We start from the raw sequence: 26398 nt of genomic DNA on the forward strand, positions 1-26398 counted from the left end.
TTCCCAACAAGGTATTGCATGTCTATACAACAAAATCATAACGTATTGCTTGAAAGTGAACAGATAATTTTATTCAATTACTCTGTAATTAGTAATATCAAGGACATAGGGTAAATACTAGGATTCCTCTAAATACTCTTGTTTTCAAATGACATTGTATTGATACGATCAAATCCTCTAACATTTCAGAGCTCTTAAAATAAGACCCACAATCATTCAAAAGTGTGCAGACTAACTATTAACATGGAAAAAAAAAACAACTGGAAGATCATCTATTGTCCAGATAATTATATATAGTTGAAAAGATGACTCATAGACCTATCAGGGAGAACTGGACAATATGAATGGGCAATGAGTTAATTGAAAAGGAGAGAGCTAAATTCCTTTACAAAACTACTTGTGATTTCCTAATAACTTACAAGATATATTATTTACTGATAACTTCTATTTGTCAGTTTTCAGCTTTTCTTAATATACCCACCAAAGCATCATCTCTTTTAACAAAGAATTAAAAAAGAATTTTTTTTAAAAAGTCCAGCAAAACCATATTATATGTTGTGTGAAGAAGGGAAGACCTTTTCATACCTTTTTTGGTAGCCAAACTTAGTCATTTTGCTTCATTGAATTTAGTTTTGATTGTTTTGCTACTGTTCTTTCCATATATGTTGTTGTAGTCATCAGGTATTTTTTTCTTGGTTTTGCTTATTTCACAATACATGAAGGTCTATATTAGTTAGCTTTTATTAGATTATGGTCTATAAGGGATATGTTTAGTATTTCTCCTTTTAAACATTCATTTATAATTTCTCTGTATTCAAGTATATGTTCTATTTTTATAAAGGTGCTGAGAAATACACACACACATATAATATTTACAGTTAGAATATCTTTCAGTTCTTTCTCATGCTTTTCTATATTCATCATATTCATTGTTTTATACAGCACAATAATATTCCATTACATCTGTTCACTGTTCCCCAGTTAATGGCCATCTATTTTATTTCCAGTTCTTCCCTACAAAATTGTTGCTAGAAATAGTTTGACTGAACTCCTTGACTAATGACTAATGAAATCTCTGTATCAGAAGGTATGGGCATTTAAGTTCCTTTTAAAGTTGCTTTTAAAAGAACTAGACCAGTTCACAACTTCACCAATGGTATATTAATGTGGCTGTTTTTCCATTACACCACTAAAGTTAACTATTCTCATCTTTTGTCATCTTTGCTAATTTGCTAACCTAAAACCACTGGGTATGAGGTAAAACCTCAAAGTTGGTTTAGTGTGCATTTCTCTTACTATTAAAGATCTGTTTCATATGATTGCCAATAATTTTTAGTTGTTTTGTTTGCTTGTATCCTGTGGGGAATGACTTTTGGTCATATGTGGATGTATATGCATACATATACACATGTGTGTATCTCTATAGGTATGTGTATTTCAATAAATGTTTTCAGATTCTTATCAGAAACATTTGATACAAAGATTCCCCTCTCCACTCCCTAAGGATAGACTTCTTATCCTAGTTGTATTAATTTTGTCTGTGTTTAATCTTTCCAATGTAATGCAATTGAAATACTTTATTCTGTCTTTTGTGATCACCTCTGTTGCTTGATTAAGAATATGCTTCTTGGGTTATAGCTATGAAAAGTAACTATTCTGATTCTCTTCAATTTTTTTGTTTTATGGTTATGACCTGTAATATTCAGTTCATGTGTCCACTTTGAGCTTATTATATAAACAATGAAAAATGTTGGTTCAAGTTTATTTTCTATCATTTCTCCAAAATTTTTTGTCAAATAAAGAGTCCTTCCCTAAGTAATGTATACTCTTGATTTGTTAAACACTGGGTTACTGAGTTTAATTGCTTATCTAGTATGTTTCACTGAGCTACTTAGTATGTTTCATGATCTAATTTTATATTTTAAAAAAGGTACCAAATGTAATTTTGATAATTATGATTTTAAAGTATAATTTGACATCTAGAAGGTCTTAAGTCCCACTCCCACCCCATTTCCCTTGGAGATCTATTTTTCTTCCCAATTAAATTTGTTATTATTTTGTTTAGCTCTATAAAAGATTACCTTGACAGTCTGGTTGGTATAATACTAAATCTATAAATTGATTTAGATAATGTAATTTTCATTATAGTAATATAGCCCAGCCATGATCACTGAATATCATTATATTTATTTAGGTTATTCTTTATTTCTTTAGGGAACATTTTATCCTTTTATCTCCATAAGTCTGAGTATTCTATGGAAGACTGATTCCCACATATTTTATGTGTTTTGTAATTATTTTTGAATTTGAGTATTTCCTCTTGAAATCTGAAAATATTTCCTCTTGGAGTTTGATATTGCTGTGTTGAAAATACCATTGATTTTTATAGGGTTAGTATTTATGTTAGTATATTCTATACTGAACTTAATTGCTTTTTTTTTTTGCTAATTCTCTGGGATTTTCTTTTTTTTTCATTCTTCAACAAACATTTATTTTTTTTTTCTATTTCCCTTTTTGAACTTTATTTTGCTTTCTTCTGTGCATTTACTTTTTAATGGTAATTTTAATTTTTTTTTTGTTTTCAACATTTACTTCCACAAGATTTTGAGTTCCAAATTTTCACCCCACCTTGCCCCGCCCCCCATCCCAAGATGACATGCATTCTGAATACCCCTTACCCTAATCTGCCTTCCCTTTCTCTCCCCCCTTCTCTTATCCCCTTCCCCTTCAATTTTCCTGTAGGGCAGGATGGATTTCTGTACCCCATTTCCTGTATTTCTTATTTCCCAGTTGCATGTGAAAACATTTTTTTAAACATATGTTTTTAAAACTTTGGGTTCCAAATTTTCTCCCTTCCTCCTCCCCACCCACCCTCATTGAAAAGGCAAACAACTAAATATAGGCTATATATGTGCAGTTATGCAAAACACTTCCATAGTAGACATGCTGTGAAAAACTAACTCTATTTCCCTTAATCCTATCCCGCCCCCCCATTTATTCTATTCTTTCTTTTGACCCTGTCCCTCCTCAGAAGTATTTGCTTCTGATTACTCACTTTCCCAATCTGCCCTCCTCTCTATCATCCCCCTACTCTCTTTTCCCCTTGCCCCCCCATTTTCCTGTAGGGTAAGATAGATTTCCATACCCAATTGAGTGTGTATGTTATTCCCTCCTTAAGCAAAATTCGATGAGAATAAGATTCACTCATTCCCTCTTACCTTCCCCCATCTCCCCTCCACTGTAAGAGCCTTTTCTTTTTTGTTTTTTTTGTGAGATAATTTACCCCATTCTACCTCTCCCTTTCTCCTCCTCCTAGTATAATCCTCTGTCACCCCTTAATTTTATTCTCCAGATATGACCCCTTCATTTTCAACTCACCCTGTGCCCTCTATCTAACTATCTATCTATCTATCTATATCTCCATACATATAATTTTTTCCCCTCCAACTACCCTAATACTGACAAAGGTCTCATGAGTTACAAATATCATCTTTCCATGCAGGAATGTAAACTTTCAACCTTAATAAAGTCTCTTATGATTTTCTCTTTCCTGTTTACCTCTTCATGTTCCACTTGAGTCTTGTATTTGAAAATCAAATTTTCTATTCAGCTCTGGTCTTTTCATCACGAATGCTTGAAAGTCCTCTATGTCACTGAATGACCACTTTTTCCCCTGCAGGATTATACTCAGTTTTGCTGGGTAGGGGATTCTTGGTTGTAATCCTATCTCCTTTGCCCTCTGGAATATTATATTCCATGCCCTGCGGTCCCTTAACATAGAAGCTGCTAAATCTTGTGTTGTCCTGATTGTGTTTCCACAATACTTGAATTGTTTCTTTCTGGCTGCTTGTAATATTTTCTCCTTGACCTGAGAACTCTGGAATTTGGCTACAATATTCCTAGGAGTTTTCCTTTGGGGATCTCTTTCAGGAGGAGATCGGTGGATTCTTTCACTTTCTATTTTGCCCTCTGGTTCTAAAATATCAGGGCAGTTTTCCTTGATAATTTCTTGAAAGATGATGTCTAGGCTCTTTTTTTGATCATGGCTTTCAGATAGTCCAATAATTTTTAAATTCTCTCTCCTGGATCTATTTTCCAGGTCAGTTGTTTTTCCAATGAGATATTTCACATTGTTTTCTAATTTTTCATTCTTTTGGATTTGTTTTACAGTGTCTTGATTTCTCAAATTGTCCTTAGTTTCCAATTGCTCTATTCTAATTTTTAAGGAAGTATTTTCTTCAGTAAGCTTTTGGACTTCCTTTTCCATTTGGCCAATTTTGCTTTTTAGGGCATTCTTCTCCTCATTGGCTTTTTGGACCTCTTTTGCCATTTGGGTTAGGCTATTTTTTAAGGTGTTATTTTCTTAAGTATTTTTTTTGGTCTTCTTTAGCAAGCTGTTAACTTGCTTTTTCATGATTTTCTTGCATCACTCTCATTTCTCTTCCCAGTGTTTCCTCTACTTCTCTTATTTGCTTCTCAAAATCCTTTTTGAGCTCTTCCAAGGCCTGGGACTGATTCATATTTTTTTGGAGACTTTCGATGTAGGAGCTTTGACTTTGTTGTCTTCTTCTGGTTGTATGTTTTGATCTTCTTTGTCACCAAAGTAAGATAATATAGTCTGACTCTTTTTGCAAGGTTTGCTCATGATCCCAGTCAATTACTTGAGTTTTAAACTCTTTGTTAAGGTAAGAGTCTGCTTCCAATGTGAAGAATGTACTGTCCCAAGTTTCAGGGGTTTGTACAGTTGTTTTCAGAGCTACTTCTAGGAACCTGTAAATTTTCAGTTCTTCCAAGGTGGTATGATAAGGGGCGAGGTGTTTCCTCTCCACCACCACAACAAGCTCCACCACCACAACAAGCTCCACCGCACCAGCGCCGCCCCTCAGAACTGTGACCCAGATCCAAGCATGGGCAAAGCAAGAGATTCCTGCCTCAGCACAGGCAAAGAGATCCTTGTAATCCCCCTCTGATCAGCCACTAGATTCCCCCTCAGTCTGTGGGCCAGAAGCTCAGAAGGCAACCACGGCCCGCTCTCGGGACTTGTGGCTGAGACCTAGCTCCTTCTCTCACCGCAGTCACAGACTTTTCCCACTGACCTTCTAAGTTGTCTTCAGTGTTTGTGGGTTGAGAAGTCTGGAAACCGCCCCAGCTGCCCGTGATTCAGTCCTCTGAGGCCTGCTCCAGGGTTGCTGCAGCCTGCACACCCAAGCCAAACTGCGCTCCTCTCCCAGCCCGGTGCGATATACCTTTCTGATCAGCCATCCAGGTTGTCTTGGGCTGGAAATTTGTTTTACTCTGTTTTTTTGTGGGTTCTTCTGCTTTAGAATTTGTTTAGAGCCATTTTTATAGGTATTTGGAGGGGTTTGGGGGAGAGCTCAAGCAAGTCACTGCTTTCCCTCTGCCATCTTGGCTCCGCCCTCTCAACAAACCTGGGATTTTCTAAGGAAAGCATCACAGCATCAGCAAAAGGGATAGTCTTGTCTCCTTTTTGTCTATCTTTATATCTTTAATTTCTTTCCATTTTCTTATTCCTATTCCTATCATTTCTAGAATTACGTCAAATTACAAGGAGGAAAGAGGACATTCTTATTTTATTAGGAAAGCTTCATGTATTTTCCCCCTTGCATATGATACTGGCTTTTGGTTTTAGGTACGTACTTTTTATCATACTTCAACACATTTTCTATGCTTATGCCCTGTAGGGTACACACACACACACACACACACACACACACAAACACACAAACACACTCACACATATATACATATATATACATAAAGGTGTGCTTTATCAAAGGCTTTTTCTGCATCCACTGATATCATCATATTATTTTATATTCTTTTGTTTTTATATGTTTAATTATATTATTTTCCTAATGTTGAACCACCCTTGCATCCCTGGTATAAATCCTACTCTTTGGATGTATTCTTATGTTCTTTTTGCAAGGATTTTATTTTAAAATTTTAATTCCTACACATCAATGAAGCTAGCTCATAGTTTTCTTTGCTCTACACTTCCCTGGTTTAGGTAGTAAGATTATATTTGTCATATAAAGAAGCTTGGTAGATTGTTCTCTTTCTCAATTTTTGAGAATAATTTGTATAATATAGGCATTAATTGTTCTTTAAAAGTATGATAGAATTCTCCATCTTGATCAGGGTTTTGCCTTTTTGAGAAGTATAATTATCATAGTTCCAAGTTGGTGTGTATCTTTTTTATGTATTCCTTGTATTAGTTACTATTTTTACTGTTCAAGGTCTGTCACAATGTGATTAATGTTTTTCTTTTACATTTATTTGTAATTTAATTTATAATTTATTTTTGTAAAAATGTTATTTGGACTGAGAAATACACATGTATATTAATATGTATATGTGTATATATGTATGTGTATATTGTACACATACATATATACATAGTATATGTATGTATATATCAGTGCTTCAAATCAGAAGATGCCATAAGTTTTTCAGCTCTAAATTCTCTAACAGTTTGTTCAATTCTATATTTTCCTTTTTATTTATATTTGTGTTAAATTTGTCCAGTTCCAGAGAGGAAAATCAAAACCTTTAACCATTATTTTGTTACTAGCTATATTATTTACAATTTAGGTTTTTTTTCTTTATAATTTATTTGCTTTGCCATTTGGCACATGTTTTGCATTGATATTTGGTTCATTGTCTATGGTTCCTTTAAGCATAATTCTTTTTAATCTCTAATGATATTGCAAATTTTTACTTTGTCTGTTAACATGATTATAGTGACTACTTTTTGAGATTGACCTGATGCGCAGTAAATTTTGTTCAAGTCTTATTTTCATTTGTATCTTTATCTTTTAGTAAAATGATGACTGTACACCAGAAAAGAGAGGCTAGAAAGTAAATGATGGGGAAACTTCTTTTAAAAGGTGAAAACTGAATAAACAGATAAATCAACAGAGAATATCTTAAAACCATAAGTAAGAAAAAACAAAAATTTAAGAAGTAAAAAAACCCTACAACTCCTCCTAAAAATATTGTGACACAAAAGGAAGTAAATCAATGCCTGATGAAAGACAACTCATGGATGCCTCGGAAAGCATGGAACAACAAAAAGTTCAAGAATGGTTGAAAGGAAAAACAATATTTATAGAATAAAAAATATGGAGTTACTACATATAGAAACTAAAGTAGTCAACATAATATTTTTAAAAAGCAAATTAGCAAAATCAAAAAAATATAATCCATGATGAAGAGGTTAATTATGGAGATTTACTACAGATCTCTATTGTAGGGCAAGACTAGTCAGAAGGTAGTACATTTTTTAGCTTTCCTGCCCCACCAAGGCTCTTCTTTCCTTCCTGCTTCTTTTAAAACAGTGGATGCAAGGATGTTTATTCAATCACTGTAGCAGTGCATGTAAGAGGGTTCCCTATCCTAGTCAAGCCCTAATATACAAGTCTACAAGTTTGGTGCATGGATTTGGGTAGAGGAGATCTGTGGTATTAATTCAAACAGGATTTTACCTTGTCACGGTTTCTTTCTTCTTCTGTGGATTTAGATGTAATCACTCTACATATAGCACATAATTCCTTTGAGGTTTAGGAGGATGAGGGATAGGGTTTAAGTGGTTTATAAAAAGTTTTTGGAGAAATCCCCTACCTTGTTGGTCATATGGCCTAGAATTTGCATATTACTTTTGTTTTTTTATTTTTTGCATATTACTTTTAACGACTCCAAGTTTCTCCCTGAAGCAAAGGCAATATTTATTCTTCCAGTGATGCCATATGGTTTCAAGTTAGGAAATAGCATAGTTGCCAAAAAATTAAAGTCTCAGGTTATAGTGCAGGAAAAATGACAACATTTCTTCTGAAGTCAGCAGATTTGGGTTTGAATCCTAGATCTGTCAATCATCCATAAAATAAGTGGCTTGGTCTAAGTTACTTTCAGCTCTAAATCTATATTCTTATGACTTTATTATTATTGTTTAGTCATTTTTCAATCATATCCAACTCTTTGTGACCCCTTTTGGGATTTTCTTGGTAAAGATACTGGAGTGATTTGCCACTCCTTCTCCAGCTCATTTTACAGAAGAGAAAACTGAGGCAAACAGGGTTAAGTGACTTGCCCTGGGTCATACAGATAATAAATGTCTGAAAACTGATTTGAACTCAGGTCTCTTTCTGACTCTAGATCTGGTACTTAATCCTCTGTGCCACCTAACTACCCTTTCTATGACCCAAGAGACAAGAAATTGTGAATAGTCTATAATGTATTACCAAGGAAAAATTGCTTCGGAAAAATTGCTTCAGAAAAATGTTGTCAGGAATGTCATCAGAGACATTTATGGAGCAAGAATGAATGAAAAAAGGAAAGAAACATTCATTAAGTGCCTACTAGGTGCCAAGCTCTTTACTAATATTATCTTATTTGATCCTTGCAACAATTCTAGGAAGTAGATATTATTATTATTATCATTTCCATTTTACAGTTGGAGCAACTGAGGCATATAGATGTTAAGTGACTGCCCAGGGTCACACAACTAGTGTCTGGGTTATTTGAACTCAAGTCTTCCTGACTCCAGGCCCAGCACTTCATTTACTGCACCACTTTGATGCTACTGGAGAGACAACCAGGAAAGTTCCATATGCTGCATGGTATCTACTGAAGTCTAGTGGAAAGGTACCTAGAATGTTGAGTGGGCCTTTGCTGAATAAAAGAAGCACAGGATGTAAAGGTATGGTCAGGCTATAATTTGCACCATCAAAGAGAATACCCATATCAGTAACATTTGATACATTCAATACATAGATTGTTGAAGCATTGAAGTATTAAGTTTTATTTTTAGAATAAGTTTTTATTGATATCTTTTCTTGGTTTTATATCACCAGTTTTCCCCAGTATTCTTCTCCCTCCTCCTCCTCCAAGAACCATCCTATATCACAAATAGCATTTTTTAAAAAGACAAAAAATTAAAATAAGAAGAGGAAAAAAATCAGCATAACTAAACTACATAAACAAAAGTCTGGGTATATATACATATTTATGTGTATATATATATATAGGTGTGTATCTATATATAAATATGTCTGTGCTAAATTGTAGCCTTCTGGCGGGGAGGTGAGGAAGGGGGAAAAAAGAACAAAGTAAAGAGTGCACAGAATAAAACAAAAGAAAACTAACAAGGAAGCAAAGAAAAGATAGACAGCTTTCAACATAATGTGTAGTATTATTATGTAAGCTTTCTTGAAATGGAAATTTATTGCTGTGTATTTTGAATCCTCTCATATTCTGCTGTGCACATGATAAGCTTTTTTCTTTTCTTATTTTGTATTTAAGTTTCCATATTTAAGTTTATAATATCTCTTTTTCTTTTCTTATTGTACGTTTAAGTTTCAATAATAAAAAAGCAAAAAAAATTAAAAAAAGTTGGGATATATGAAATATATAATGCTTATGGACCTCTCACCTCTGAAAATGGGTGGGGTGGGAGTGTCAAGTTTTATATTCTCTGTTCTTAACTTTAAAAGAGAATGAAATGAGACATGACATAAACTATTGTGAAATATCTTGTATTTCTCACTTAAAGAAAACGAATTAAGCTACGATATTATGGGAGTGACATTTATTGACTGATCCAGACCTATGGTTTCATTTGTTTGAACAACTCAGACTGAGAAATCTGCTTCAACCAATGCAGATAAACAATTATTCTGCAATATCATAATCTTTGAGAGCTGCCCAGGACACCAAGAATGTCTCTATTAATTTTAGTTGTATAACAAGCATGTGTCAGAAGTGGAACTTGAAGCTTGGTCTTTCTATCTCTGAGGTGGGCTTCCCATACATTATACTATGTTGCCTCTCATTGGTATTTTTAGTGTTTTAAAATATACTATGTATTTTACATATTTGATCTTACTTGATCCTCTCAACAGCCCCATGAAATAAGCACTATGGGTATTTTTTGTCATCTCTGTTTTACACAAGAGGAAATTAAGTCTCAAAGCAGTAAACGGTGCATTATAAAGTTAACCACAAAGTTAATAATAAAAGTGGGATTTGAACTCTGGTCTTCCTAATGCCAAGTTGGACCCTTTACCACTATATCATGCTAGAAGCTTAGGTTCTGGACTCTTCAGTTCCAGCTAATTTGACAGTATTTAGTGATTGACTGGGGAGGTCAAACAGAGCTAAGCCAGTGTTTCAAGCACTAAGACAATGATTGTATCTTTGATTGAAATGAGCATGACTAAACAGTTGCCTGGTTTAGAGTAAAAGAATATAGAATTTGGTCTGGTGACAAGAATAATATAATTTCAAAGCTGGAAGAGAAGGTACAGATCATAGATTGTAGACAAGGAAAACAAAGTTTAGAGAGATTAACTTCAACAAGGTGTCTGTCTTTGGGTCTATGTTGAAACAGAGTAACAAGGAAGACGAGGAATGGACTTATCCTCCTGAGGGCTCTAGATGAGGGTGGATCAAGAATTCAAAGTCCCAGGAGACCCTGAAAGTGATTTAGCTCTTCGGAACAGGAGTAAAATGCAACTAATTAGCAGAGTGAGTGCTGCAGGTGAAACAGGCTCAGATGCCATCACAGTCTTTGACTGATCTCACCTCTTTGTTCTTAAGTGGATTCCAAGGCTACCCCTACTGAATCCAGTTACACAGGAAAATGTCATTTATGGGGTTTTGTCTCTCCTGAACATCAGCAAAGCATGTTGAGTTACTTTCTAGAAAGAATTATCTTTTAGCTTTTCTCCTGACCATTCTTCAGATAAATGCTTCACTGTAAGACAGTTTTGGCCATCAATAAAATAAAATACTTTTTTTCATGATACTGTAATTTTATATCACAAAGAGCTGCCATACCACAGTCCCATTTCAGGAAGCTCAGTCCCACTTGGATCCCCTGCAGCTCTGTAAAAGAAGAAGGATCACAACAATATGTGTGTGGAGATTAAAATCACATGAAAGGCATTTCAAAAGAGGTTCACTTATCCGATTAGACCATTCAGTTCCATTCAGCAAGTTTTTAATTACGGTATCAGAATCAACACATGGCTATTGCTGACACACCTGAGGAATGGACTCTACCCCACGGAAAGCAGCTTTGAGATATACATGCAAAGACCTTCATTATAAGAATAAGCACTACCTCTGTAGAGCAAATTTACCAAATGGTAGACTTCAAAGGAAGATCACATAAAAATCCCGGCTAAATTATTTAAGACAGTTAGTCAATCAATCAGTCAGTCAACAAGCATTTAGTAAGCATTTACTATGTACCAGGCACTGTGCTAAGAACGGGGGATGCAATGAAAGGGAAAAACATAGTCCTCGACCTCAAGACATTCTAAGGGGGAAAATGCAAATAATTAGCTTTCTAGATCTATGCAGAACCTAGGATCAACTGATCGCACCTTATGAGTTTAGAACTGCTTAGGGAAGCAAGAGAAAGGAGTTGTATTTGTTTTTATCCCCCTCCACTTAATAGTATTTTATTTTTTCCAATTATATGTAAAGATAGTTTTCAACATTCACTTTTGTAAGATTTTGAGTTCCAAATTTTTCACCCTCCCTTCCCCCTTCCCTAGGACAATTAAGTAATCTGATATAAGTTGTACGGGTACAATCATGTTAAACACATTTCCACATTAGTCATGTTGTGAAAGAAGAATCAGAACAAAAGGGAAAAACCATAAGAAACAATAAACAAAAACAAAAAAAAAGTGAAAACAGTAAGCTTTAATCTGCATTCAGACTCCATAATTCTTTCTCTAGATGTGGTTTTTTCTTTTCTTATTTTGTACTTAAGCTTATAATGTTTCTTTTTCTTTTCTTATTGTATATTTAAGTTTCAGTTATAAAAAAGAAAAAAAGAAAAGTAAAAAAAAGTCTGGGTATATATACATCATGAGTCTTTTGGATCATTGTATTGTGGAGAAGAGCTAAGTCTACCAAAGCTGGTCATCACACAATGTGGCTGTAACTGTGTACAATGTTCTCCTGGTTCTGCTCACTTCACTCAGCATCAGTTCATGTGAGTCTCTCTGAAATCCACCTGTTGAGCTGACTCTTAAAAGAAGCCAAGGAAGCTAAAAGTATGAAGTGAGGATGGAGAGGATTCAAAGCACTGGGGACTGGCTAGTGCAAAGGCATGAATGAAGGAGATGGAGTGTTATGGGTGAAGAAAAGCATGTAGCCCAAAGTATCTTGTTTTAGAGTGTGTTGCTGGGCAGTCAGATTCAAGAATACTAGAAAGGTAGGAAGGGGACAGGTTATGAAGGGCTTTAAATGCCAAATAGGATTATATATTTGATCCTAGAGGTAACTGAGAACAATTTGAATTTATTGAGAAAGGGGGTGACATGGGAGGAACTAAACTTCAGGAAAATCACTTTGGCAGCTGAATGGAGGATAGATTGGAGTGGGCAGAAATCTGAGATAGAAAGATTTATTAGACAGCTATTGCAAAGTCTAGGCAAGAGGTGATAAAGGCTGGGTAGTGACTGTGTGAATGGAGAGGAGATATATTACAAGAGTTGTTATGAAACTAGAAATGAAAAGATTTGACAACAGACTGGATATGTGGACATAACAAGTCTGTGAAAGTAAGAGTATGAATTTCCTTCAGTTGCTCTGAAGAAAAGTCAAAACCAAAATTAAAACAATTATCACTCATAAAGTAAGCCAAACATGTAGTTTCAGTGCAGGGTGGAAGGAGAATGAAGGTATAGTGAGACCCCAGTCACTAGAATTTTCCAGGCAGAAACAGGAGGACTACTTGTCATGTATTCTACATTCCACAAACTGACTGATCTATTGCTTCTCTTATATAACATTTCATCGGCATCTAGGTACTTTCACACAAGTGATTTCCCATGAGATGTACTCGCTACTTACTTTTACCTCTTAGAATCTCTGTCTCTTTTCAAGATTCACTTAAAAATAATATGACTAACAAGGTGGAGCACTTGATACTTTCTTCAATCCCTACCACCTCACCAAAATAAGAATTAAGTACAAGAGATAAAATGATTTCAGCTGTCTGAGACATCAACAACCCCAAGAAGGTAACAACTGGATGAACTAACAGCAGAAAAGGCTAATCTCTAACTTGTAACGTGCTTACTCAGCAGCCCCTTCCCCAAATATCCATTAGACTCTGCTAGGGCTACATAAGACAACCCATATGCTTGCAACCAAACTCAACTCTACCCCACGGCCCATCTTTCCTTCTAGTGTCAAAGAAAAATGAAAAGAAAAGGCTCGTTTTGGATGATGAAAAAAAAATTGAAATCACCAAAGATCCCAGGAGGAAGGAAGCTAATTAGAGACCTTGAGCATAGGCAGATAAACCAATAGGGAAGGTAGTAATAACAGAAGGGAACATGGCCTCCAGAGCAGCTAAACAACTCTAGACATCTATGAATACATACTGCAAGATGAAGGAAAGTGAATCAACATCTGATGAGGCAGAGGACCTTTGGACTCCTAAGAGACCATGGAGTCACAACAGAATGTTCCTGAATAGTTTAAAAGAGAAGTAATAATTGTGAAAGCAGAATTTATGGGAGACTAATGAATTCTCAAGAGAGAATGGAGCCGCAGCAGGATGTTCCTGAATGGTTAAAAGAAAAATATGAATTGTGAAAGCAGAATTTCTGCACAGCAGAAATAACTGGCAGAAGAGAATAACTTTAATCAATGGTGGTAAATCTCATCAAAGAAACTAGAGAGAATAACTGATTGGGAATGCAAATACACAAGGTGAAAGATAACTTGGAAGAAGAGAAGAAAAAAGCAATAATATTAAAAACAAAGCATGATTTTCATATAAGCAAAGCATATTTATCTCAAAGACAGGATGAGTAAAGAAAACTTAAGGATTATAGGTCTCCCAGAAAAATATAACAAATCTAAAAACTTAAACACAATAATGTAGGAAATGATGTAGAAAAATGCCTAGAATTTCTGAACACACAAAAGAAGTGTCAGTTAAAACAATCCACAGATCACTTCCAGGAAAAAAAAATCCTGTGCTGTAAACGCCAAGACAGAGCAGTTAACTTTAACAGTTCCATCGACAAACAACAAATTCTTTCAGTGTCCATGGGAAAAAACCCTTCAAATATATAAGGGAAAGAAAATTTAAATAGAACAAAAACTCAGCTGAAGTACTGATTCCTGAAGGCTTTTTTCCTTATCTCCTTTAGTGCCTCCATGCCAAAATAACTGTGTATTTAATAGCTAGCATTTACACAGTGGTTTAAGGTTTACAAAGTGAAATATATATATATATATACACACACACATATATATGTATGTATGTAAATATATATATATATCATCTAATTTTATCCTCATAACAGCACTATTATTAGCTCATTAGTATTGTATTGGGTTAGTATAGTATTATATATGTGTGTGTATAGTATTATAACATATATATATAGTAATATACATATATAGTATTGTACATGTATATATACTATTATACATATGTATAGTATTATAATATATTATTAGTATAGTATTACATATTAGTATAGTATTAATTAGTATATTAAATAATTCTACTGTTTATATGAATATATTATCTCATTTTACCCTCATAACAACTATTTATTTCCACTTTACAGATCAAGAAACTGAGGCAGATAGATGTTAAGTGACTTGCCCAGGGTTACACAACTAGTAAGTGTCAAAGTTCAGATTTGAACCTATGTCTTCCTGATTCCACATCTAGCATTCTATCCATTCTCCACCTAGATGCCTGAGATTCCCTTTGTATTTATTTATATATGTATATGTCATTCTTCCCATTGAATGGAATCTAAGCTCCTTAGGACAGAGACTGTTTAATTTTTGTTCTTGTATTCTAATATAGTGCCTGGAGTATAGCAGCTCGTCAATAAATGCTTATTAAGTGATTGATTGTTCTAGACAAAACAGAATTCATGACTGGGTAGGATGAGGGTGGAGGTGAAGGAAGGGGAGTTAAAGGGATAAGCAGTGAACTTCCAGACCTCCAAGATCTTTTCTATTTCTTTAGTGTTAAATTTATGAGTCCATGATCATATAGAATTATACTGCCATGTAAGCAATTTTATTCACTTCCTGAAAGAAAACAGGCTGAGTTCTTTTCTTCCTAACCTTCCGCTCTAATAAAAATTTATACACTTAAAATGTAGGGAAAAGATTTACTAAGTTGAAAGAAATCTCAATGTATCAATAACTGGTTTACCTTCCTGCCATCATTAACCATCCCTTTCAGGAAAATATATAGAAATAACAAAATACTAACAACTTTGCAAAATACTAACAATTTGCATTTCCAGAATGCAAATGTATATTAAATTCTAATAATAAGCTCAAGTTTGATTAAATATTTTTTTTCAATACCAAACCCAAGCTGGGAAAGAGTGTTGCTCTTTATTATTACTTTTTTTTAAAACTAGGCAGCTCTTTTAATTTTTTTTCTTTGAATGTCACCTACATATTTTTGTTGTTGTATCTTTATTTTATTATGATGTTAGCAATTAGAATCCAGTAACATAGTTACTATTGTGCTTTCTACACTAATAAACTAAATCTGATTATTGTTCTTGAATTGACGGATTGAATTTGACTTTAGCAATCTTTAACTCCACTTCCATTAATCAACTGAAATCCCTTAGTTTATAGGAATGGAAAGAGTGATTTGTGAAAATACATACCCATGTAATATGATTTACTAAGTCTGTTGCACATATACACTTCCATTCATTCATTAATACCCCCCTCATTCAAAGGAATGACATTATATCACATGCTAAGTTGTATCAGTCACTCAGTCAATAAGAATTTATTAAGCACTTGCTATGTGTCAGGTACTGTGCTAAGTGCTTGGGATACAAAGAAAGGCAAGACATTCCCTCTTCTCAAGAAGCTCACGATCTCCCAGAATTCAGTGCTTTCATCTATAAAACAGTAATGACAATATTTGCATTACCTACCTCACAAGATTATGAGGAAAGTAATCTGTAAATCTTAAAATAATACATAAATATGCTATTGTTTTATTGCTATTATTATTAAGGACATATATATTTCTCATTTTCTTTTTTTTTCTCTTTTTTTGGGTGAGGTAATAGGGGTTAAGTGACTTGCCCAGGGTCACACAGCTAGTAAGTGTCAAGTGTCTGAAGCTGGATTTGAACTCAAGTTCTCCTGACTCTAAGGCTGGAACTCTATCCACTGTGCCACCTAGCTGCCCCTAGGACATATATATTTCTGCACTAAAGTATGTTCAGTATCAGAATGAACACAAAGTTAATGTAAAACATAGGGAGTAGGCAGACTAAATGTGTCAATTCTTGATTATTCTTTCTAATGGTATGGACAATCCAAGAACAATGTATAATATAAAAAAAAACTTTGATTTGACTTCAAAATGCAGTGAAAGACTTAATCAGACTTTTTTTTGGTGGGGGGGAATGAAGCCAGAGGGTTTGGATCTGTGATTTAATCCATGTGGGCAACTAAGCAACTTATTTGTGACTCACAGTCTTAAAAGACTTGTTGACAACACTGAGAGGTTAAATAATTCACTCAAGTTCACACAGCAAATATAATTCCAAGGCTAGCCTTTTGTCTTCTACTATGCTCATTCTTTACTTGATGAAACTCATGGTTAATGTGTAATGAAGAACAACTAACAAATCCATTAGTTAGGTTCTTATTTCTGCTTCATTGTGGACATGAATATTTCTGTTTTCAATATTACTCTATCTTCATTAATATCAATAAGTCCCATTGGATTCATAGGAATGGTGCTATTCCATTCTGTGTTCCCAGGGAGAAGAAATAAGGAATGTAGAGCTGGCATGATAGAAAAGCCTTCTTCCCATTAAATATAAAATATTAAGCATTCCCTATATTCCTCAGTGAAATACATTAACTGTATTTTACACTAAAATAAAGCTAGAGTTTTTGTTAAAGTTTTAAGAATATGATGGGAACCTTATTAACTTTTCCATCTATACTATCTCACTTGGTGATTTTGTCAGTTCATGGACTCAGTTATCATCTCTATAAAAATGATTCTCAGTTGTGTTTAGTCAGAGCTCATCTCTCTCCTGACCTCCAGTCTCATATCAACAATACCTATTGGACACCTTGAACTAAATGTTCCATGGGTATCTCAAATCCAACCCGTTCAAAACATTCATTATTTCCTCCCCCAAATAATCCTTTCTTCTGGATTTCCCTATTACTCTCAAGGCTACACCATCATGCTAGAAACCAAGACTTCATATTCAGGCTTGACTCATGACTCAAACTCAACCCACATATCCAATCTGTTGCCAAGTCTTGTCATTGTTGCCTTCACAAATATCTCTTCCACATGCCTCCTTCTCTTGACTTACACAGTTGCCATCTTTGTGCAGACCTTCATCATTTCACATCTAGCTCTTTGCTTTCTGGTTGGTCTCCTTGGCTCAAGTCTCTCCTAACTCCAATCCAATTCTCTACTCAGCTACCAAAACAATCTTATTAAAGTGCAGGTCTAGCCACACTACCATATCTACTCAATAAATTCCACTGACCCCCAATTAAACCTTCAGGATCAAACACAAAATTCTCTGTTTGACTTTTAAAGCCCTTCAGTCAGGCAGTTTTCTACCTTTGTAGCCTTCTTTTCTTTAAACTTATTTAAATATTTATTTTTAGTTTTCAACATTCACTTCCACAAGATTTTGTCTTCCAAATTTTCTCCCATCTCACCCCTTTCCCACTCTAAGACGGTGTGCATTCTGAATACCCCTTCCCCTAATCTGCCCTCTGTTCTATCACTCCCCTATTCTATTTTCCTGTAGGGCAGGATAGATTTTCATACCCCATTGCCTATATATCTTATTTCCCAGTTGCATGTGAAAACAATTTTTAACATTTGTTTTTAAAACTTTGGATTCCAAATTCTCTCCCTTCCTCCCTCCCCACCCACCCTCTTTGTAGCCTTCTTACTCTTTATCACCCATCCCCAACACATACTTTGTGATCGTCATTGATCAGGGGCTACTCAATAGAAGCTGTGGCCTAACAGACTGACCCAAATCAAATATAAAGGCAAGAAACAGGAAGATGTAGAGTCTATTACATTTATGTTAGGCCATTTGTCTGTTTTTTAGAAAGGCCCTTGAAGATTTCCAAGAGGCACCACAGCAGTTAAAACTGGAAGAGAATGTAGAGATTATTTAACTTAATCTGCTCAATAAGGAAAAGAATGCACACAGTGAAGTTGCTTGGCTAATTTCATAAAGAAATAAGAGAATTGATATTCAAAGGCAGGTCTTCTTACTCCAAATCCAGGGTATCATCTGCCATAATGTGTTCTGAACTTGTTAATAGCAGACGGTTTTCATACCTGTACCACTTCATCTCCAGTTATATGGAAACAAAATGTGAACATCTACCTTCATCTAACTCAGAGGGAGAAAAACATTCTACTGGAAAATGAAAGACAGTTCAGTGCAGTGCGGAGACCACTTTTCCCAACTAACCAAGAGAGTATGTATGTCATTGACATGTACTTTAACTTGGACTTGGTAGGACCACAGGAAGAGTAGGTGTGGTTACTGTTGTAAGGGATACGTTTTCTTGGGATACTGTATTCTTGTCTGCCTTAGCTTCTGGGTAACTGAATTACCACTTGCTCCCTCCCTTTAACAATGTCTTTTGAATTTTTTCCCAACCTTTAAGGAGGTTTATCTCTGGGCAACACTGCAAAATACCCAGCTTGCTGTAGAATCATAAGACAAAACTGGGAAGCAGGTCTTGTCATAGGACTACAGAATCTAGAGTTGGGCAGGACCTTGGAGAGCATCTTCTCTACTTCATTTAAGATGGCAAAACAAGACCCAGAAAGTATGACTCGCCCAAGGTCACACAGCTAGCAGAGCCAGAAGCTAAACCCAGGTCCTGTGTGTCTTCTGTTTTCCAGCATAGTGACTGGCACATAGTAGGTGCTATATAAATGCTTATTCCCTTCCTCAAACCTAAACCCCTAGGAAGTTTCACCTGCTTTCCTCCCTGTTTTTCTCCTAGCTAATTATCAGTGAAGGGCCCTAAAGTATCTGCATTTTGATAAAGTCTAGGAGACTTAAAAGCTTTCATACAAAGAAAGGAATTAATATCTCTAAAAGTGGAGTTCCTGACTGGTATAAGACATGTCATGAGTGGTAGCAGAGGTGGGTAGCAGGTAGAGACATTTAAGAAGGGGAGCATAAGCATCCTTCAGCTTCACTATACTGTATTGGCAGTGGCTGACTCCACCTATGTGTAAAGCTAGCCTTACATTCAGTATACATGTTAACACAGTGTACCAAGTGTACCAAGAGAAAATATTGGATTTCCCCCACCATGATCATACAAATAATTAAAATAGATCCAACAAATATTTGAGGTCTCCCTATAAATCACTTTACTAATCAGTACGGAGGAATATAAATAAAAACAGTACTAGCCCCAACACAGCTATAACATGCATATTCATAACTCTCTGATACCAAGAATGAGATTTTATCCACCAAGTTTAAAAATTTACATGGATACTGACCAAATAACTTATAAAACATCAAAAATGACAATTTCTAAGCAGCATGGTCAAAAGATTACTTGCCAAATCCTGTAATATTTTTTGAGGCAGCTGACTGCACCAGGGATAGAGCATTCAGCCTGGAGTAAGAAGTCTTGAGTTCAAATCCAGCCTGAAATACTAGCTGCCGTGACCCTGGGGCAAGTCACTTAACTTGCTTGCCTCAGCTTCCTCATCTGTAAAATGGAGATAATAAAGCACCTACCTCATAGGATTGTTTAAGGATCAAATGAGGTAATATTTATAAAAAGCACTTAGCACAGTGACTGGCATTTTGTAGGTTCTATATAACCCTTCCTCATTTGAACAATCATCTCTCACTGAAGAGTGAAGAAATGCATGAGAAAAGGTGTTGTATTCTTTTAGAATCAAGGAACCTTGGAGGTGGAAGGAGTTTTAGATACCATGAAATTCATCTTCTACTTTTTACAAATGATGGAATTAAGGCCAAGGCAAGGCATAGGATTTGTTCAAGGTCACTCAATTCATTCCTGGCAGAGCTAAAAACCAGAGCCATGGTCTCTGCAATCCTAATCAAGGATGTATTTGCTTTTTAAAAATTCCTCTTTCTCAACCTGGAAAGACTTATATGAACTGATGTTGAGTGAAATGAGCAGTACCAGGAGAACATTGTACACAGTAACAACAACATTGTGAGATGATCAACTTTGATAGACTTAGCTCTTTTCTGTAACACAATGATTTAAGACAATTCCAAAAGACTCATGATGGAAAATACTATCCACATCTAGAGAAAGAACTGTGGAGTCTGAATGCAGATCAAAGCATACTATTTTCTCTCTTTTTTTCTTTCTTGAGGTTTTTCCCTTTTGTTCTGATTCTTTTACAATATGACTAATGCAGAAATGTGTTTAATATGATTGTACATGGATAGCCTATATCAGACTGCTTGCTGTCTTGGGGATGGGGGAGTGGAGGGAGGGAGGGAGAAAAAAATTGGAATTTGAAATCTTAGAAAAGTGAATGTTGAAAATTATTTTTACATGTAATTGGAAAAAAATAAAATGATATTAATTGGAAAAAATTCCTCTTTATCTTTACTAGAACATTTTCTCATATGGCACATAGATTGAAAATCATTTAAAGAGAAACAGTTTTACTTTCAAATACAGAATTAGAAAAGAATGCCAACCATTTGCTTCTAAGTAGAGGTATTACTGCTTGAATAGTTAAAATATGAGGTGATGGGAAGACCATCAAGATTATGAAGTCAGAGACCTGGGGGATCCAGATCTTGGCTGTACCATTATTGACCTCAGGCAGCTCATTTAATGTCTTTGAAACTCAGCTTCCTTAAATGTAAAAGTGGAATAATAAATACTTCACTAATTGTCCCACAAAATTGTTGCGAGGATGAAATTTGATAATGCATGTGCTAGAATAAAATGGGATCCAAGGTCAGAAGACCTGGCTTTGAATTACAACTCTTGTACTGATTAAATGTGTGGCTTTGAAACAGCCACTCAACCTTGTTTCTCAACTCCAAAATGAGAAGGTTGAATGGTAATTTATAACAGTAATTTAAATAAATAAATGACTGAAGTGAGTTAGAACCTATAAACTCTAATGTCCCTTGTAACTTTATCCTATAACGATTTATAAAATTTAATTACTAATTAAATGCTAGTTATTGATAAGTAACTAGGACTTGTTCACAATAAGTAGAATATTTTGCATAGAATCTGCTAATAGAGTTTGTGAAAATACTGTGCCCTCTTCACTGTTGTTATTTTTGGAAGACCAATGAGATCATGAGTGACATCTTGACTTGTGAATTGCCACAGGTGAGTGTTGGGTGAAACAGATGAACACCAAAGGTGGATGAGCAGCCTTGAAAAGGGCTCAGCAAGCCCTCACACCAGAGGTCCTAGTCTTCCTGAACACCATTGTCCTCTCTTCCTCTCTCCCTGAACCAGTAAATCTTATTTATGAATGTTTAGCAAAACTTTCCTTCATAAATAGTACAAAGGGAAATTAAAGCCTAGCCTAAGTTGACTGATCATGAATTTCCATTTTCTGCATTTAAAAAGATTTTGTAGGGATTATTTTGTGGTTTTTGGAAGCTGTCTGCTATAAATAACAATCTTTTAAAGCTCTCTGCTATTTTGACAGAAATTTAAAGCAACATTTTTTTTTAAAAAGCAAAGTAACAAACAAACCCATAATGCCACACCTATATTTTTCAAAAAATTGTCCTGGGATCATGAAGTGGCAGATGAATTACAATGGATACATTGGGATGTACATGGAATGTGCTTAACTGGGAGACATATTTGTCTTGTATGCCAACTCTATGGAGTACATGAAGTCCTCTTGACAGAGGCAGTGTGCATCCTTAACTTCTTTCCCTAACATGGTACCTTTTCCCTACTCTCTTCTTCCCCAACCTTTTCATTTTCCTTTAATTTATAGTTTTCCCCATTAGAATGTAAGCTCCTTGAGAGCAGGAACTGGCTTTTTGCTTGTAAATGTATTTCCAGCTCTTCTTGCAATGCCTAGCACATAATAAGTGCTTAATATTTTTCTTAACAATATGTTGATCTTAACATTTCTTTTTTTTTATTTTAATTTTCTTTTTATTTTGAACTTAATCAACAAACACATTGGACACGTGAGGTTAATGAGAATCAGAAGGCAAGGCTGACAATAAGACTATAGACCTCAAAGACTAGGAGGACAGTGATGTCCTTGACTTTATCAGAGAAAACTGAAGATTATTTAGGGGGAATGATAATGAATTTTGTTTTGGACATGTTGAGTTTATGTTGATTTCTCCTCTTCTCCCCCAACCCTAAAGTTGGTAACTCTCTTTTCTCTTGGTGCTGCCTGGGGGCAGTGGGCACTTGAAGTACACAGTTGTTGTGTTTGGTTTTATAATTATCTATTTTACAATTTTATCTACTTTATAATTATCTATGTCAGTGTCATATCCTTCTACTAAACTTTGTGTCTCCGCTGAGCACCTAAGACAGTGCTCTATATTGGGGTGGAGGATATGATTTCATCAATGTGGGGAATTCCCAGGAGAGGGATTTTTTTTTTTTATTACAGATCATCAACTCCACTGTAATTCATAATCTCAAGGACTTGCTTGGGCCCCTGGGAGATGACATGATTTGGAACTTGGGTCTTCCTGATCTTTATCTTACCTACTATCCTATGTCACACCTCTCTCTGCAAATGTTTAATAATATTTACTGGATTGAACTGAATAATCATTTTTACATTTCAATTACTGAATATAAACTATTGTCATTCAGTCCTATCCAATTCTTCATGACCCTGTGGGCCATAGCACGCCAATACTGTCCATGGGGTTTTCTTGGCAAAGATACTGGAGTAGTGTGTCATTTACTGTTCCAGTGGGTTAAGGCAAACAGAGGTTAAATGACTTACCCAGAGTCACACAGCTTAGTATATGTTTAAGGCCACAGGTTAACTCGGGCCATTCTGACTCCAGCTCCAGGGCTTCTTATCCATTGAGCCATCTAGCTGCCTCTGAATACAGGCTCTACTCCCTGCTAAATCTGTGATTGTATAAAACCTGAGTGTAATCGTGCTCTTAGCTTTATCTATTTTTATCACCTTCCCTCACCCCCAATATCTTTGTGGCAATTGAAAAGAGAGTAGTGATGACAAAACTGAATAAAACCAATTCCTTTGAACTGAAATATAAAAACACTTTTTACAATAAATATATTTATAGTAATTTTGTGTAATTACATTTAGTGCACACACAAGCACATATCTTTTTTGTTTCCTTTCGAAGAACTCTCATTTTAATAATGCAATCTAGAATACGGCATTGCCTATTTTCAGACAAATACAGTACATTTCCTGGACTGTTTTAATGAAAAGGAAATGTTATCCTTAACCCAACATCCTGTGAGAAGCATAAACCTGAATAATATTCATCATGAAGAAAACAGAGCTGGACTCAAAGTCCTAGTACCTTAAGTACACTTTAGCAAGTTGTTTAAATTTCATCCATTTCAATTTGTTTTGAAAGGAAGAAAATTTGAACAGTTAGTTTACCTTTCTCCCAAACACATGGGCAGTCTTGTTTGCTTTTCTCCTACACAGAAACAATTGTCACACAGGCTATGCAACATTTCATAAAAAAGAGGTATGGCTCATTTGGGTCACAAGACCTCTGTTTTGTGGGTACTCATGATTAATACCATACTTTTGAGCATAATAGTGGGTCTTTGATTCCAGTTAATTGGCATGACATAAAAAGATTATCTTGATTAAGCAATCAATATTTTCCTTCTATATCCCTAAAGCAAATCAAACATAGAACAGGCTTCATATACAAGCTACCAAAGACACCTACAATTTAAGAGGAATATTGTTGTTTCATCAGCAGCTCTAGTGGTTGTGGTAAAAGCCTTACCTTAGCTAAATGCCTTATCTAAATGATCTTAAAATCAGATGTTAGATGTTTGGTTGTAAGATCACTTTGCTGTTCTAAGAATCTTAGGATTTTAAGGCTGAAACTGACCTTCAAGTATTCTGGTCCAACCTTCTCATTTTAGAGAAGGGGAAACAGACCCATTAAAGGGAAGGGGCTTTCACATGGTGTGAACTCCACATGTAATTCAATGGATTTCATACAGAAATAGTATCGTGTCAAGATGCCATCTTACTACTATTCTTTTATGTGTAATGTTCTGAAGACTATTGCAAAATAAAGACTATTGCAAAATGGAGAAACAATAAGTAGCTAGCTAACCCTTAAATAGTATTGTAAGTTTTACAAAGTTGTTTACAAATATCTCATTGGGTCCTCACAACAACCATGTGAAATATTATCATCCTTATTTTATAAATGATGAAACTGAGGTTGAGAGAAATTAAAGAACTTGTTCAGGGTCACACAGCTAGTAGTAAGTATCTGAGGTAGAATCTGAACTCACGTCTTCTTGACCTCAAGTCCAGCACTCTATTCACTATTGCCTAGATACTTCTCGTAGTTGAATAAACGTATGCAACATTTAGAACTAAACATGGATTGGTTTAAGATAGGAAAAGGAGTGTGACAAGGGTGTATATTGTCACCCTATTTAACTTCTATGTAGAGTACATCATGTGAAATATCAGTTCAGATGAACCAACAGCCAGAATTAATGTTGCCAGGGGAAACATCAACAACTTTAGATATACAGACGATACCATTCTGATGGCAGAAAGTGAAGAATTAAGAAGCTTCTTGAAGAGGGTGAAAGAGGAGAATATAAAAGTTGGTTTGAAGTTTAACATAAAAAACCCACTAAAATCTTGGTAACTGGTCCCATAACTTCTTGGAAAATAAATGAAGAAATGAAAGCAGCATCAGATTTTATATTCTTGGGTTCAAAGATCACTGCAGACGGTGATTGCAGCCATGAAATTAAAAGACACTTGCTCTTTGGAAAGAAAATGATGGCAAATCGGGACAAGCATACTAAAAAGCAGAGATGGTCACTTTGCTGACAAAGGTCCAGACAGTCAAAGTTACGGTTTTTTCAGTAGCAAAGTATGGCTGTGAGAGCTAGACAATAAGGAAAGCTGAGTGCCACAGAATCAATGTTTTTGAATTGTGGTGCTGGAGAAGACTTTTGAGAGTTCCTTGGACCGCAAGGAGATCAAATCAATCAACATTTAAAGAATTTAATTCAGACTGTTCATTGGAAAGACAAAACCTGAAGCTGGAGCTTAAATACTTTGGCCACATAATGAGAAGACAGGACTCATTGGGAAAGACTTGAATGTTGGGAAAAATTGAAGGCAAAAGGAGAAGGGGTTAGCAGACTTCCCCAAAGAAAAAGTTCAATTCAACTCAACAAATATTTAGTAAGTGCCTTCTATATTCCAGTTTGTGTGCTAAGCACTGGCAATACAACAGAGACAAAAGACAGTCCCTGCCCTCAAGGAACTTAAAATCTAATAGGGGAGAAAATATGCAAATACATATATACAAAACAAGTTGTATTCAGGATAAATAGGAAATAATTAACAAAGGGAAGGCACTGGAATTAAGAGTGGTTGGGGAGGGCTTCTAGTAGGAGGTGAGATTTGGGACTTAAAGGAAGTCAAGGAGGTCAGTAGTCAGAGCAGAGGAGGGAGAGCATTGCAGGCATGGGGGACAGCCAGAGAAAATGCCAGTAGCAAAGAGATGGAGTGTCTTCTTTATGGAATGGCCAGGTGGCCAGTGTCACTGGATCAAAGATGTGTTGGAGGAGTAAAATATAAGAAGATTGGGAAGGTAGGAGGGGGCTAGCTTATGAAGGGCTTTGAATACCAAACAGAGCACTTTTGTACTTGCTCCTATTGGCAATAGGAAACCACTGGAGTTTATTGAGGGGGTAGCATGATCAAACTTGTGTTTTAGGAAAATTAGTTGCTGAATGGAGAGTGGATTGGAGTGGGGAGAAACTCAAGGTGTGAGGTAATGAGGGCCTATACTAGAGTGGTGGTGGCGTCAGAGGAGAGAAGGGGGCATATTCAAGAAATGTTGCAAAGGTGAAATTTACAGGACTTGACAACAGCTTTATATGGGGAGGGAAGTAAGAGATAGCAAGGCATTGAGGATGACTCCTGGGTTGTAAACCTGAAGGACCGGGAGGATGGTGTTGTCTTCTACAGTAACAGGAAAACTGGAGGTAGGGTTGGGGGAAAGATAATGAATTCTGTTTTGGAGATGTTAAGTTTACAATGTATATTGGACATCTAGTTCAAGAGGTCTGAAAGGCAGTTGGAGATACGAGATTG

At 35.5% G+C, this 26398-nt stretch overlaps 1 protein-coding gene across 2 annotated transcripts in view; it reads right to left on the minus strand.

Annotated features, from left to right (window-relative positions):
- Positions 1–26398, minus strand: part of LOC114052800 (amine oxidase [flavin-containing] B) — a 144885-nt gene that overhangs the window by 95166 nt on the left and 23321 nt on the right. Inside the window, exon 1 of one of the 2 annotated variants that reach the window (XM_027875518.1) lies at positions 10855–10896. The exons of the other annotated variant lie outside the window; for it this stretch is intronic. The gene's annotated coding sequence lies outside the window, so the exon portion shown is untranslated. Of the gene's footprint in view, positions 1–10854; positions 10897–26398 lie in introns of those variants that run through there. 2 annotated transcript variants of the gene reach the window in all.

Source organism: Vombatus ursinus, unplaced genomic scaffold, assembly GCF_900497805.2.
Source record: "Vombatus ursinus unplaced genomic scaffold, bare-nosed wombat genome assembly UNPS02014809.1, whole genome shotgun sequence".
Taxonomy (NCBI): domain Eukaryota; kingdom Metazoa; phylum Chordata; class Mammalia; order Diprotodontia; family Vombatidae; genus Vombatus; species Vombatus ursinus.